Here is a 15545-nt window from a genome sequence, read left to right as displayed (position 1 = left end):
GAAATGAAAGGATGCTAATTAGTAACATTAAAACATATAAAACATAAAACACATTGATTAAAGTAAATATACAATCAAATTCAGAATACTCAATATTATAATACAGTGGTGTGCTAATCACTTGTTACACTAATATAGAGGTTAAAGAACAAAAGTATTTAAAATAACTATAGCTACAATAATTTTTAATAATATAATAATATAGAAGGATATAAATTATGACATGAAATTTTGAAATTTAATTTCATTCATAAAATGGGGGGATAAGGAGGGTTTTGTATGCAGTCTAGATTACATTGTTATCAGTTTAAAATGGTGTATAAGATGTTTTACACAAACCTCATGGTAACTACAAACTAAAAATTTATATAATAGATAAATGAAAGATAAAGAGAAGAGAATCAAAGCATATAACTAGAAACTAGAGAAAATCAACAACTCACAAATGAGGAAAGCAAGAGAGAATGAAAGGAACAAGGGAACTACAAAACAGTCAGAAAACAATTAATAAGACATTAGTAAATTTTTACCATCAATAATTACTTTAATGTAAATGGATTAAATTTTCAAAATCAAAAGTCATTGCATGCCTACTGGATGCACAAAAATGAACAAGTGGAATTACATCAAACTAAAAAGTTTCTGTACAGCGACGGGCACCATTAGCAGAACAAAAAGGCAACCTACAGTATAAGAGAATATATCGTAAATGACATATCTGATAGGGGTTAGTATCCAAAATATATAAAGAACTTTCATGTCTCAACACAAAAAAACAAAATAATCTGAGTAAAAAAGGGGCAGAGGATCTGAATAGACATTTTTCCAAAGAAGAAATAAGATGGTCAAGAGGCACATGAAAAGATGCTTCACAACACTAATCATCAGGGAAATGCAAATCAAAACCACAATGAGATATCACCTCACACCAATTAGAATGGCCACTATCTACAAGACAAGAAACAAGTATTGGCAAGGATGTGGAAAAAAGGGACCCTCCTACATGGTTGGTAGGAATGTCAATTGGTCCAGCCACTATTGAAAGCAGTGAAGAGGTTCCTCAAAAAACTGAAAACAGAAATACCATACAACCCAGTAATTCCAGTCCTAGGAATTTACCCAAAGAAAACAAGAATCTATGATTCAAAAAGATATATGCATCTCTATGTTTAGAGCAGCATTATTTACAATAGCCAAGATATGGAAGCAAACAAAGTTCCATCCTAGAGGAATGGATAAAGATAAAGTATATATACATTGGAATATTATTCAGCCCCCAAAAAGAAAGAAATCTGCCATTTGTGACAACGTGGATGGAACTAGAGAGTGTTATACTAAGTGAAATAAGCCAGGTGGAAAAAGACAAACACCATATGATTTCACTTATATGTGATATCAAAAACAAAACAAAACAAATAGCAGTAAACTCACAGGCACTGAGAAGTGTCTGGTGGTTATCATGGGGGAAGGTTGGAGATGGACAGGTAAAATAGGTGAAGGGGATAAAGAGGCACAAAATTTTAATCATAATATAAATTAGTCATGGGGATGAAAGTAAGGGTAGAGAATATAGTCAATAGCTCTGTAACATCTTTTTATGTTGACATTAATTACATTAGTTGGGGTGAACATTTAATAATGTAACTGTTGAATCACTATGTTGTAAATTTGAAACCAATATGTTACACAAAACCATACTTGAATAAAAAAACACACACACAATGAAATATCACCTCAAAAGTAATAAAATGAAATCCTTAACTGTAGAACCTAAAATTTTTGACCACCCCAAGTCTTAGAATATATAAAGTATCACATAGAAATGTATGGGTGCGGGAATAAACCAAAATTCATACATAGTAACATGTATTCTTTACTGCTTGCTAATTTTGGAGCCATTTAAGGTCTGTGTCACCAAAACATAGTATCTAAGAGTTTCCTGCAATTCAGGAATACAATTTCATGTCCACGATTATCAACACATACTCAAAAAACAGTTCACATCTTAGACCTCTCTGCTAACTGTTTCTGTCTGTATGTGTTCACTCTGAGTCTGCCGCCTCCATAAGCTCCATACCCAATGATTGGGGAGTACTCTGGAAGGCTGAGACTCCAGTCACTGGTGGAGGAGAGGCATACTCCACAGGTCCCACTGAGACCCTAAACAGAGGAGGCAAGTTTGAAAGATTTGCCAGCAGCAGGAGGAGTTCCAGAGGGGCAAAGGTTGGATAGAGCTCTCTCCCCAGGAAAAGGGTAGGTGGACATTTCCCTAGCCTTCCCTGGGCCTAACAGGTGTAGAAACTCTTGGGAGCACATAACACTCATTTTCCCTCACTGGAGGCTCAGCCTTGAGGTGCTTCATGTGTACCTTCCCACACACCACCTGCCCACCTGCTCACTTGGCCCAGCAGCACCAGACTTTGCTGCCTAGAAAGGCAGAGAGAGGCTTTTCCAGCTTTCTTGGCCCTGTCTCAGCCCAATTAGAGAGGTGCCTATAGAAGCCACCTCCTTCCTTCTTTGGATTGGGGAGGGGCCCACACCCAGTGATGCGCAACCCACTGCCACTGCCACCATGCACCCACACACTCCACTGATGGTGCACAACCATGCACACACACCCTGTCCCTATGTGATTCACTGCTGCCATATGACCACACTACTTATTGCAGCCATGCACCCATGCACCCTGCTGCTGGGGGACTTACCTCCACCATATGCCTGCCCCAGAGCTGTGTGACTCCCCAGCCCACACCATTACCCAGCAGCCCTGCCATTGCTGCAGGGAAAGTAGAGGGCAGCCCTTCCCACAATGATCCCAGCAAACGCACCCCTGCTTTACTCACAAAGGGCTAGCAGAGACAAACTTCCAGCTGTAGCAGACTGAAATAGACCACTGCCAGCAGACAGATAGAAAGGCAGCACTGTCCACAGTACTCCAACGGCAATGGGGCTCTGAAGCAAAGCAGAATAAGGCACTGGAGAGGAAAGAATGCTGAGCTTCTGAAAACCACAGGATGTCTTCTTCATAAAGCCATTTTTCTCTAGATCAGGAAGCATAGCACATCCATCTAATAAACCCAGAAACCCTGCCAAAATGAGGAGGCAGAAGCATGTGTTCCAAACAAAGCTACAGGATAAGACACCAGAAAGAGGCCTAAATGAAACAAAATCACCAGTCTTCTTGATAAAGATTTCAAAGTAAGTCGTAAATGTGCTCACTGATCTGTGGAAAAGTACTGATCTCAGGGAGGACTCCAACAAAGAGATAGAAGGGCCGAAAAAAAGCCACTCAGAGCTGTAGAATACAGTAACTGAAATGAAAAACAGAATGGAGGGAATGAATAACAGATTGTTGCAAGTACAGAAGACAATGAGATGGAAATTAGAGAAAAGGAAAACAAGGAAGCTGAGGAACAGAGAGAAAAAGAATCTCTAGGAATGAAAGAATGGTAAGAGAGCTGTGTGACCAATCAAAACAAAACAATATTCACATAATAGGGGTACCAGAAGGAAAAGAGAGAGACAAAGGAATAAAAAGTCTCTTTGAGGAAATAATTGCTGAAAATTCCCCAGTCTGGGGAAGGAAATAGACACTAAGATCATGGAAACTCTGAGAGCCCCTAACAAAAGGAACCTCAGGAAGACAACACCAAGACATAATTAAAGTGACAGAGATTAAGGATAGGGAGAGAGTTTTAAAAACAGCCAAAGAGAGAAAACGTATTACTTATAAGGGAAATTCCATCAGGCTATCAACAGACTTCTCAGCAGAAACTTTACAGGTCAAAGGGAGTGGCATAAATATATGATGTATTGAAATAGAAGGACCTTCAACCAAGAATCCTCTATGCAGCAATGTTATCATTCAGATTTGAAGGACAGCTTAAACATTTCCCATATAAACAAAGGCTGAAGGAATTTATAACCACTAAACCAGATTTACAGGATATGTTAAAGAGACTTCTATAGACAGAAATGTTCCTAAGCCCAAATAGTTTACCCCAGTGAAAATAAACCCACAGTAAAGGTTGTAGACCAAACACTTATTAAACAAGTACAAAATTAAAACAAAACAAAAGAAGAAAAATCAACTCTACACAAAATCAGTCAAGGGATACACAAAAAGTACAATTATGACATCTAATACATAAAGTGTGGAAGAGGAAGAAGAAAAAAGAAGCAGTTTTAGATTGTGTTTGAAATAGAGTAAACATCAACTTAATATAGATTGCTATATAGTCAGGAAGCTATCCTTGAACCTTATGGGAATCACAAACCTAAAGCCCATAATAGATAAAAAATAAGTGTAGGAGATAAATTCAATCACAACACTAAGGAAAACCATCAAATAACAAGAAAAGAGTATAAGAGAGGAAGAAAGGAAAAAAGAGGAACTATAAAACTAACCAGAGAACAATTAATAAAATGGCAATAAAAACATACCAATCAATAATTACAGTAAATGTAAGTGAACTGAATGCACAAATCAAAAGACACAAAGTGGCAGAATGGATAAAGAAACAAGACCCACCTATATGCTGCCCACAAGAGAATCATTTCAGACTCAAAGACATACACAGACTGAAAGTAAAGAGATGGAAAAAGATATTTCAACCTTCCAAGACTGGACCTGGAAGAAACAGAAAATCTGAACAGATCAATTACTAGCAATGAAATTGAACTGGTAATCAAAAAATTCCCAACAAGCAAAAGCCAGAACCAAATGGCTTCACAGTTGAATTCTACCAAACATTTAAAGAAGAGCTAATGCCAATATTTCTTAAAGTATTCTAAAGATGGAATTCCAAACTCATTCTATGAGGCCAGAATCACTCTAATACCAAAACCAGACAAAGACACTAGAAAAAAAAGAAAATTTTAGACCAATGTACAAAAACCCTCAACAAAATATTAGCAACTGAATTCAAAAATACATCAAAAGATCATCCATCATGACCAAGTAGAATTTTTTCCAGGGATGAAAGGATGGTACAATATTCATAAATCAATCAATATCATACACCACATTAACAAAAAGAATAAAAATCACATGATCATCTCAATAGATGCTGGAAAAGCATTTAACAAAATTCAACATTCATTCATGATAAAAACCCTCAACAAAGAGGGTACCTATGTCAGTACAATAAAGGCTCCCAAACAAGCACCACTGGTCATCATACCCTGGACAGGATCACTAGTTTCCAAAATCAGCTTGGTCCACATGCAAAACTATGGCTACAGCTAATTAATATATCTCATTCTACTAATTTCCCATCTATTATGTTACACACACACTGGGGCCAAAACCTTTCAGCTCCATTAAAGCAAGCAGAGAAAGCTTTTTATTCTTGGTAAACCATCACTACCAAATATTCTGGCCCCACTTGCAACATTCTTGCCATAACTAATCTCTTCATTACCACCTCACAGGCCCCCTTTTCTTCCTACTTCATTCACTTTATCTCTTTTATTAACAGAACCCTTTTTTTTTTTTAAGGAAGTCAGAATAAGTAATTCAGGAAATGTTCCAAGAACACAACTATCATAAAAAGCAAGAATTTTCCTCAGAGTTCTCTAGAAATAGTAGTAGCTTGGTAGAGAGAGAATGTCAGGATACAAAGTACTGACTATGGAGCCAGTCACAGATTCAATCTCCCTGTGGATGTTTCTTCATTTGTTTCAGGGGGACATTAATAGGACATACATCATAGAAGTATTATATAATATAGGATATATAGGATTATGGGTCTTGGTACATCTAGTGTACTTAGAACCATGTCTGACACACAGTGAGCATTTGCTTTTACTCTTATTGTTGGCAACCTCTGTTAGAGTTCTAAGGTAGAGAATACAGGCTCTGGAAACAAACAGACTAGGGTTTGAGTCCTGACTCTGCCCCTCACTAACTATATGGCCCTGGAAAAGTTACATAATGATAATAACAAGGATATCTGCCTGATAAGATTTTGAAGATTTTGCCTTATGAAGATCAAATGAAAAACAACATGAACAAATCTATACTCCTCAAAAACTGCTATTACTAGTATTAGGAGCTCTCCCAAAGTACTCAGGGAAAGAAGGGCTAAAATGAACTAAATAAAAACTGATGAAACACATACAGTTCAGTTTGCAATTGCTTAAATAGAGAATCAACACCACAAAAACAAGCCAGGGATAGGAGGAGAAAAAGCCACGTAGCAATTAAAGAAGTATAATCCTATTGTTACCAAACTCTTGGGTTCGTCTCCTATTGCTTAAAAGAAAATCCAAGCTCTTCTTCTATTCCAAGATTCAAAACTGCCTTTTTATCACTATGCAGCAAAAATGAAAGCAACTGTATATTCCAAATGATAATTCTAATACAAAGTGTCTTGATTTTTTTTAATGAGGGTTTTAAAAAATTATTCAGTCATTTAAAAAATTCATTTGGATACCATAGTGTAAAACCAAGTTGGGTGCTCTAAATCACCTCTTTAATTTTATAGCTAATGTAACTGAGAACAAGAGGGGTTGAATGATTTACTCAAGGTCACACAGCTCCTAAATGACAGAACTGAAGTTAAATTAACCCAGACTTCTGATTCCTAATTCACTGGTCTTTCAGCAATACATATTGCTTGTTTCTCTTCTCTCTTGTTTTTTTCTTTTTAATCTTGCACCAGAAAGATGCATCTTCTCTTTTATTGGTTCATTTCTTTGGCATGTATGTGTCTCTTTATCCCTGGGAAGGTGAAACTAGCACACACAGAAAGTGGAATTAAATGCAAGAACACAGAAAGTGGCCATGCTTCATTAAGAGCTAATGGAGTAAACCTACATGCAGCAGAGCAATGATTTCGCCGTAACTATCTGATTTTCCATCTTAGAGAATCTGTGTGTTCCTTGCTTGTGTCTCATTAAAAGTTACTGTTGGTTCACTGGGGTAATTTTTAAAGTTTGGATGACGTGGACTAAACTCACGGCCCCACACATGAGAACTTAATTGCACTTGAGGTTCACAGACCTATTTACTTTCTTCAATACATTTCTGTCTATAGTAATGGGAACTTGAAATAGACCCTAGTCAGTAGGAAAGATAACATCATCTGCTTTTCAATTAAATTATCCAGCTGAACAATTTCTTATTTACACCAATGCTATCACCAGATGGAGGGGAGGACCGATATATCTATAGCTGAGACTTTATTTTCTTTTCCAAATTCTAATCCCTTTCTGATTTCCCTCATTCTTAATTTACTAGGGGAAAAGATGTTCATTTTCTTATTCAAGAAAATAATTTCCTCCTGGTAGGGGTAAAATTAAAAATCTTCTTAAGGCATATATCTTTCTAAAGTTTGTTTTTGAGACAAACAACCATAAATATTTTATTATAACTGCTTTGCAAAATAACCAAGATGCCTAATATATAAACTGAATTTTATCCATGCTACCAGCAAGGAAAGAAACTGTAAATGTAATGTTTTGTTTTCAAAATATACAGTTTAGAATCATGTCATACTTTTTCCTAACAGACACTGCCTTTTCTTCTCATTGTTAAATTAGTATGGGCAAAAGTGAGAAATGAATTAATTCTCACAAGTAGTCCTGCCTTTACAGTGCTAATATTGTGGTAACTAATAACCACCAGTTGTGTTATAGCTCCATCTTGCTCATATTAGGGAATCCCCAAATGGCCTTCATATCATGACTCAAAGGAGAAGGCAAATACTAATCAAAAAACTCTAAATTCCAGGCCAAACAGAACCTGTACCTTTTTATTTACTAGGACCTTAAGGAAAAGGGGAACTGAGAAAAGGGAAGAATTTGGATTAAGGAGGATGCAGGAAAATATCTTTAGTGAGGCTCAATTTAGTGTTCAGTGATTTCTGGGACTTACACTGGACCCTTCATAGGATTTCAAGAGACTCTGTAAGGTCTCAGGAAGTTGGCTTCAATAAAAGCGCCAAGGGACTGTCCTCCCAATCCTCACATAGAGTTCAGGTCCATCCAAACACACATACTAATGAAGAGGTAGAACAACATATAACTGCCACTATAATTTACAAAAATAAATTTGTAAGGGATCACTTACTTCACACATTATCCTATAATTATCTTGCAAATATTTTTTCCCTCATACTTCCAAGTACAATGTCTAATGTAAGGACTACATCTACATAAAATTATAAGTACATTCCATTCATAAAGAACCCCTAGTGGTCTGAAGGTTCTCTATATTTCTCAGCACAATTTCAAGACAAGACATCTGCTAAAGATATTCCAAATCCTATGTGCCTCCAATACAGCATTGTCTTCAGAATCTACAAACTGTGTACAGCAATTAGTGATAGAAACCTCATAACTTTGGGATACCTTGATGACCTGCTACTTCATTATTGACTCTTTTTTGAATACCTAAGATTGTTTTGGTCATAGAGGTACTCAAATTAATGTGTTCAGTGAAAAGGAACCAGTTACACATGAGCAAAGTTCAATTCTACAGAACTCCTATTTGATCAAAAGATCTCCTTCACAACGGCCCCTCATTAGCCCAGCCAGTAGCAATCACCGGAGAGACATACCCTGCTTGCTTCATCCTCCATAATAAAAGGTTTGCAGAGCATCAGGCAACATAGTCTCCTGGCCTTTAATGGAGTCAAAATTTCAATGTCTTCCAAGACTTTCAACCCTCCTAATCTGAGACCAACCATATGTATATATCATCATAACTTCCATATATAGAAAAACTTACAATGTTGTATTAGGTTTCTATCATTTTCCTTATCCACATAAAATCTCCCATTTTCACATAACAGCAGTTAGAGGTATCTCGCCTCTTCCCTTTCTCAATCCATCTAGATAGAGCAGGTAAGTAGACTTCATCCCTGGCTCTGGGATTCATGTGTCCTCAGCACTGCCCATCAAAGCCTCACACTTCATGAACAAAGTGATTTCATTTAGGAACCCAAGTTAGGACAATCAAGGCCAATGAAACTCAATCCCAAGGATATTTTATTATAATTTTAGGAAGGGAACTTTTTGCCCCAATGGGGGATGAGTGTGGAGAAGGGTGCAGTTGGTTGGCCTGTCTGAAATTAAGCTAATTTAGCAAAAGAAAGAAAGAAAGAAAGAAAAGCCTAGAAGTAAAGAGAGACTAAATTGTGAAGACCTCATTTAGCCCTCTGACACAGCTCTCCTGAAGCCTGACCCATGTCTGGAATTTTCAGTTATATAGATCAATAGATTCCTTTTTCCTTTAAGCCAGGTTGTATCACATGCAATGAAACTTTTGTAGCTTTATTCAAGGTATACTTTTCAGGCAAATCATAATGCAAGCTTTTCAAAGAAAGCTAATTTTATTAATGAGTTTCCTGCAAATGGGTACACTGGGTATTACCACCATAAATGCAGATAATTTGTCTTTCTTTCTAGGGAAAAAAGTGGAGTAATAATATGAATATCAATTAGAGAATTGGATTTTTTCATATCTTAAATTCAAACAAAAAGGTGGCTTTGATACATGTCTGAAATTTTTCAAAATAGCATTAAAATTTTTGGATATCAAGCCAAAGAATATTATCTTTATTATAATAAAGCCAGTCTGAATTCTAAGGAAAACAAAATGAAACAAAAAAAATCAGAATGCCATACATTAAACAATAACAGCTTCATTCAAAACATGTAAAACCTCCACAATTGCTGTTTTGCTTTACAGTATGACAAGCCCTACCTTGCTGGCATTCTAAGGGGAATGGGAATGTAGGGAAATACTATCCTCACTATCCTAAAAGGAAAATATTTGCATCTTCTCTAATAATTTTCTGTCAAGCTAAGAAAAAGGATCATTCTCATTCTTTGTGTTCTTTCCAAAGCTGGCACAGAATGTGTAGCAAATGAAAAAAAAAAAAGTGTTTAAAAGAGCTCGTTTTCATGCACTACAGATTCTAACCTTGTCTGTAAGAGCCAAGGTTGAAGCGTCCCATGCCAAATTAAATCTAAGATGTATGCAGGAATGAAAAGGGTAGCATTCCATGAAAAATTACACTTTTCAGTTAAAGTGGCTAAGGTTTATTAAATATGCAAAAATTACAATGTCAATGTAACTTTGTGAATTACGGTTTTCTTTTTAAATGTTTAAGCACTGTACTGCAAAGAAGAAAACAGCTGAAGACTTTCACAGCTTATTACCTGTATCTTTTTCTCAAAGAACCTGCACTAATAAATAAGCCATACATTTCCCAAAGATAAGGGATTTTTGTTCATATCCCAGTAAGCAGTTTACTGAATATATTTGAACAAATTGTCTTTACTCAATGACCCTGACTAATTCTCCTGCTAGCTGGATCAGTGTTACAAACGTTGGTGCCTTTTAATTACCAAGCATCATATTTTTGAGTTGGTATGTCCTCTCCATGCAGCTGATCATTGAGCACAAAGGTTTTATACTGGAGTAAGATGCATCATATTCTTTAAAACAGAGATTTGCAAGGGCTTTAGGAAGCTGGAGGCAATAATATAAAAGATGTGAATCCACATGTTTTTTAATGTAGCACCAATAACTTATGTTTTTCTTTTTAAATAAATTTCACTTTTTCTGATGATAAAGGTTATGAGGTTTCAGTGGAAAAGTGTGGAAGATACATAAAAGTATAAAGAATAAAAACCACATAAAAATCCCTATACACGGAGAGGAGGAACGAAAATGGCGGCGTGGGTAGTTCAGTTTAAATCTACTCCCAAAAACATATATATTTTTGAAAATACAACAAATACAACTATTCCTAAAAGAGACACCAGTAGATACAGTACAACAGCTAGGGTACATCTACATCTGTGAGAACTCAGCATCACACAAAGGGGTTAAGATATAAGCCATGGCCCAGCAGGAACCAGACGACCCCCAACCCCAGAACTCGGCGGGTAGAAAGGAGTCGAAATGGGGAGGGAGCGAAAGCCCAGGACTGCTAAACAACCAGCTCTAGAAATCTGCACGAGGAGCACAGACATACGGTGCATGGGGTGCTGGATATTAGAGAAACAGAAAAGCAAAACCTGCAAGCAGGCCCCTGCAACTGGCGCCCCTGAGACAAAAGAAAAGCGAGTGCTTTTTGCAAGTCTTAAAGGGACAGGGACCTCACAACTGGATGAAGTCATCCTGACACATGCACCCCAGCACCTGGGAATCCGGAGAACTCTAGGCGACCTAACCACCTGGGCGGCAGCACAGCTCTGAAGCTACTCACAGCAATAAGCAGCCTGTCAGTCATTCCCCCAACCGGCGTGGACCCCGACACACTGGCCCAGCAGTGGGAGAGTGGCAGCACGCACCAGGGGAGGCGGCACCAGAGGGCCCCGGAAGCAGCCTGCGTGAGCCCGCAGCAGCGGCGGCCAAGAGGCCCAGGGCCAGCCCACATGGGCCGGTGGCAGCAGTGGCTGCAACAGACCAGCCCGCACCAGCCCACAGTGGTGGCACCAGAGGGGGCCGGGAGTGGCCCGCACGAGCCCATGGCAGCGGCGACCGAGCGCCCTGGGAGCAGCCCGCATGCACGGACGGTGCCAGAGGGGCCCAGGAGAGGCCCGTGGGAGCCGGCAGTTGCAGCGGAGGAGCAGCCCAGGAGCAGCTGCGCCCCCAGCAGCTGATCAGCCCAGTACACAGCCACCCAGGCCAGACCCAAAGGCCGCTGTTGGCACACAGATGCCTGGAAGGGGCACCTCTTTTGTGGGAGAGTGCACCCAGCACACCTGCCACTCGCCTCAGGGCTCTGTGCTGATGCTTATGGGGACCCCGCCCACAGCAGTTTAATGGATTAACCTGGCAGCTGCTCCAGGAGTGCAGGTAACCAACACAGGCAGCAGAGAAGGGCAAGGCAACCAGGAAGCAGGAAAGGACTTTGTTCTCCCAGCTGACACATGCACTACTGGCCTACAGCTACCTCTATCACCATGAAAAGGCAGGAGAATTTAGTCCAGTCCAAAATAGTCCAGACAATCCCTGAAAGATGGCCAGGGGAGATAGACCTAACCAATCTCCCTGAAAAAGAACTCAAAATAAAGGTCATAACCATGCTGATGGATCTTCAGAGAAATATGCAAGAGCTAAGGGATGAAGTCTGGAGGGAGATTACAGAAATCAAACAATTTCTGGAAGGATTTAAGAGCAGACTGGATGAAGGTGCAAGAGGCCGTTAATGGAATCGAAATCAGAAAACAGGAATGCAGAGAGGCTGATGCAGAGAAAGATAAAAGGATCTCCAGGAATGAAAGATTATTAAGAGAACTGTATGACCAATCCAAAAGGAACAATATTTGCATTATAGGGGTACCAGAAGGAGAAGAGAGAGAGAAAGGGGCAGAAAGTGTTTTTGAGGAGGTAGTTGCTGAAAAGGGACAGAAAGTGACTTTGAAGAAATAACTGCTGAAAACTTCCACAAACTGGAGGAGGAAACAGTTGCTCAGACCACAGAAGCAAACAGAACTCCCAACAGAAGGGACTCAAAGAGGACAACACCAAGACACATAATAATTAAAATGGCAAAGATCAAGGACAAGGACAGAGTATTAAAGTCAGCTAGAGAAAGGAAAAAGGTCACCTACAAAGAAAAACCCATCAGGCTATCATCAGACTTCTCAACAGAAACCTTTCAGGCCAGAAGAGAATAGCATGATATATTTAATGCAATGAAACAGAAGGGCCTTGAACCAAGGATACTGTATCCAGCACGATTATCATTTAAATATGAAGGAGGGATTAAACAATTCCCAGACAAGCAAAAGTTGAGGGAATTTGCCTTCCACAAACCACCTCTACAGGGTATTTTAGAGGGACTGCTCTATATGGGAGCACTCCTAAGGCTAAATAGATGTCACCAGAGAAAATAAAATCACAGCAAAGAAAGAACAACCAAATACTAACTGAAAACAAAAAATAAAATCAACTACCCAGAAAAGCAGTCAAAGGAATCACAAAAGAGCACTGAACAAAACACCCAATATATGATGAATGGAGGAGGAGCAATAAGAAGGGAGAGAAATAAAGAATCAACAGACAGTGTTTATAATAGCTCATAAGTGAGTTAAGCTAAACAGTAAGTTAGTAAAGAAGCTAACCTTGAACCTTTGGTAACCATGAAACTACAGCCTGCAATGGCAATAAGTACATATCTTTCAATTATCACCTTAAATGTAAATGGAATGAATGCACCAATCAAAAGACACAGAGTAACAGAAAGGATAAAAAGCAAGACCCATCTATACACTGCTTACAAGAAACTCACCTCAAACCCATAGACATGCATAGACTAAAAGACAAGGGATAGAAAAAGATATTTCATGCAAACAACAGGGAGAAAAACGCAGGTGTTGCCGTACTAGTATCAGACAAAATAGACTTCAAAACAAAGAAAGTAACAAGAGATAAAGGACATTACATAATGATAAAGTGATCAGTCCAACAAGAGAATATAACCATTATAAATATATATGCACCCAATACAGGAGCACCAGTATATGTGAAACAAATACTAACAGAATTAAAGGAGGAAATAGAATGCAGTGCATTCATTTTGGGAGACTTCAACACACCACTCACTCCAAAAGGACAGATCCACCAGACAGAAAATAAGTAAGGACACAAAGGCACTGGACAACACACTAGAACAGATGGACCTAATAGACATCTACAGAACTCTACATCCAAAAGCAACAGGATACACATTCTTTTCAAGTGCACATGGAACATTCTCCAGAATAGATCACATACTAGGCCACAAAAAGAGCCTCAGTAAATTCCAAAAGATTGAAATCCTACCAACCAACTTTTCAGACCACAAAGGCATAAAACTAGAAATAAACTGTACAAAGAAAGCAAAAAGGCTCACAAACACATGGAGGCTAAACAACACGCTCCTAAATAATCAATGGATCAATGACCAAATCAAAATGGAGATCCAGCAATATATGGAAACAAACGACAACAACAACACTAAGCCCCAACTTCTGTGGGACACAGCAAAAGCAGTCTTAAGAGGAAAGTATATAGCAATCCAAGCATATTTTAAAAAGGAAGAACAATCCCAAATGAATGGTCTAATGTCAAAATTATCGAAATTGGAAAAAGAAGAACAAATGAGGCCTAAGGTCAGCAGAAGGAGGGACATAATAAAGATCAGAGAAGAAATAGATAAAATTGAGAAGAATAAAACAATAGAAAAAATCAATGAAACCAAGAGCTGGTTCTTTGTGAAAGTAAACAAAATAGATAAGCCTCTAGCCAGACTTATTAAGAGAAAAAGAGAATCAACACACATCAACAGAAACAGAAATGAGAAAGGAAAAACCACGATGGATCCCACAGAAATACAATTAATTATTAGAGACTACTATGAAAACCTATATGCTAAGAAGCTGGAAAACCTAGAAGAAATGGACAACTTCCTAGAAAAATACAACCTTTCAAGATTGACCAAGGAAGAAACAGAAAATTTAAACAAACCAATTACCAGCAACGAAATTGAAGCAGTAATCAAAAAACTACCTAAGAACAAAACCCCTGGTCAGATGGATTTACCTCGAAATTTTATCAGACATAATACCCATTCTCCTTAAAGTTTTCCAAAAAATAGAAGAAGAGGAAATACTCCCAAACTCATTCTATGAAGCCAACATCACCCTAATACCAAAACCAGGCAAAGACCCCACCAAAAAAGAAAACTACAGACCAATATACCTGATGAACTTAGATGCAAAAATGCTCAACAAAATATTAGCAAACCGAATACAAAAATACATCAAAAGGACCATACACTATGACCAAGTGGGATTGATCCCAGGGATGCAAGGATGGTACAACATTCGAAAATCCGTCAATATCATCCACCATATAAACAAAAAGGACAAAAACCACATGATCATCTCCATAGATGCTGAAAAAGCATTCAACAAAATTCAACATCCATTCATGACAAAAATTCCCAACAAAATGGGTATAGAGGGCAAGTACCTCAACATAATAAAGGCCATCTGTGATAAACCCACAGCCAACATCATACTGAACAGTGAGAAGATGAAAGCTTTTCCTCTGAGATCGGGAACAAGACAGGGATGCCCACTCTCCCCACTGTTATTCAGCATAGTACTGGAGGTCCTAGCCACGGCAATCAGACAAAACAAAGAAATACAAGGAATCCAGATTGGTAAAGAAGAAGTTAAACTGTTACTATTTGCAGATGACATGATATTGTACATAAAAAACCCTAAAGACTCCACACTAAAACTACTAGAACTAATATCGGAATTCAGCAAAGTTGCAGGATACAAAATTAACACACAGAAATCTGTGGCTTTCCTACACACTAACAATGAACTAATAGAAAGAGAAATCAGGAAAACAATTCCATTCATAATAGCATCAAAAAGAATAAAATACCTAGGAACAAACCTAACCAAGGAAGTGAAAGACCTATACCCTGAAAGCTATAAGACACTTTTAAGATAAATTAAAGAAGACACTAACAAATGGAAACTCATCCCATGCTCTTGGCTGGGAAGAATTAACATCGTCAAAA

The sequence above is a fragment of the Manis pentadactyla genome, chromosome 11 (assembly GCF_030020395.1).
Source record: "Manis pentadactyla isolate mManPen7 chromosome 11, mManPen7.hap1, whole genome shotgun sequence".
NCBI lineage: Eukaryota > Metazoa > Chordata > Mammalia > Pholidota > Manidae > Manis > Manis pentadactyla.
The sequence above is the reverse complement of the archived record's forward strand: the minus strand, read 5'-3'. Positions refer to the sequence as shown.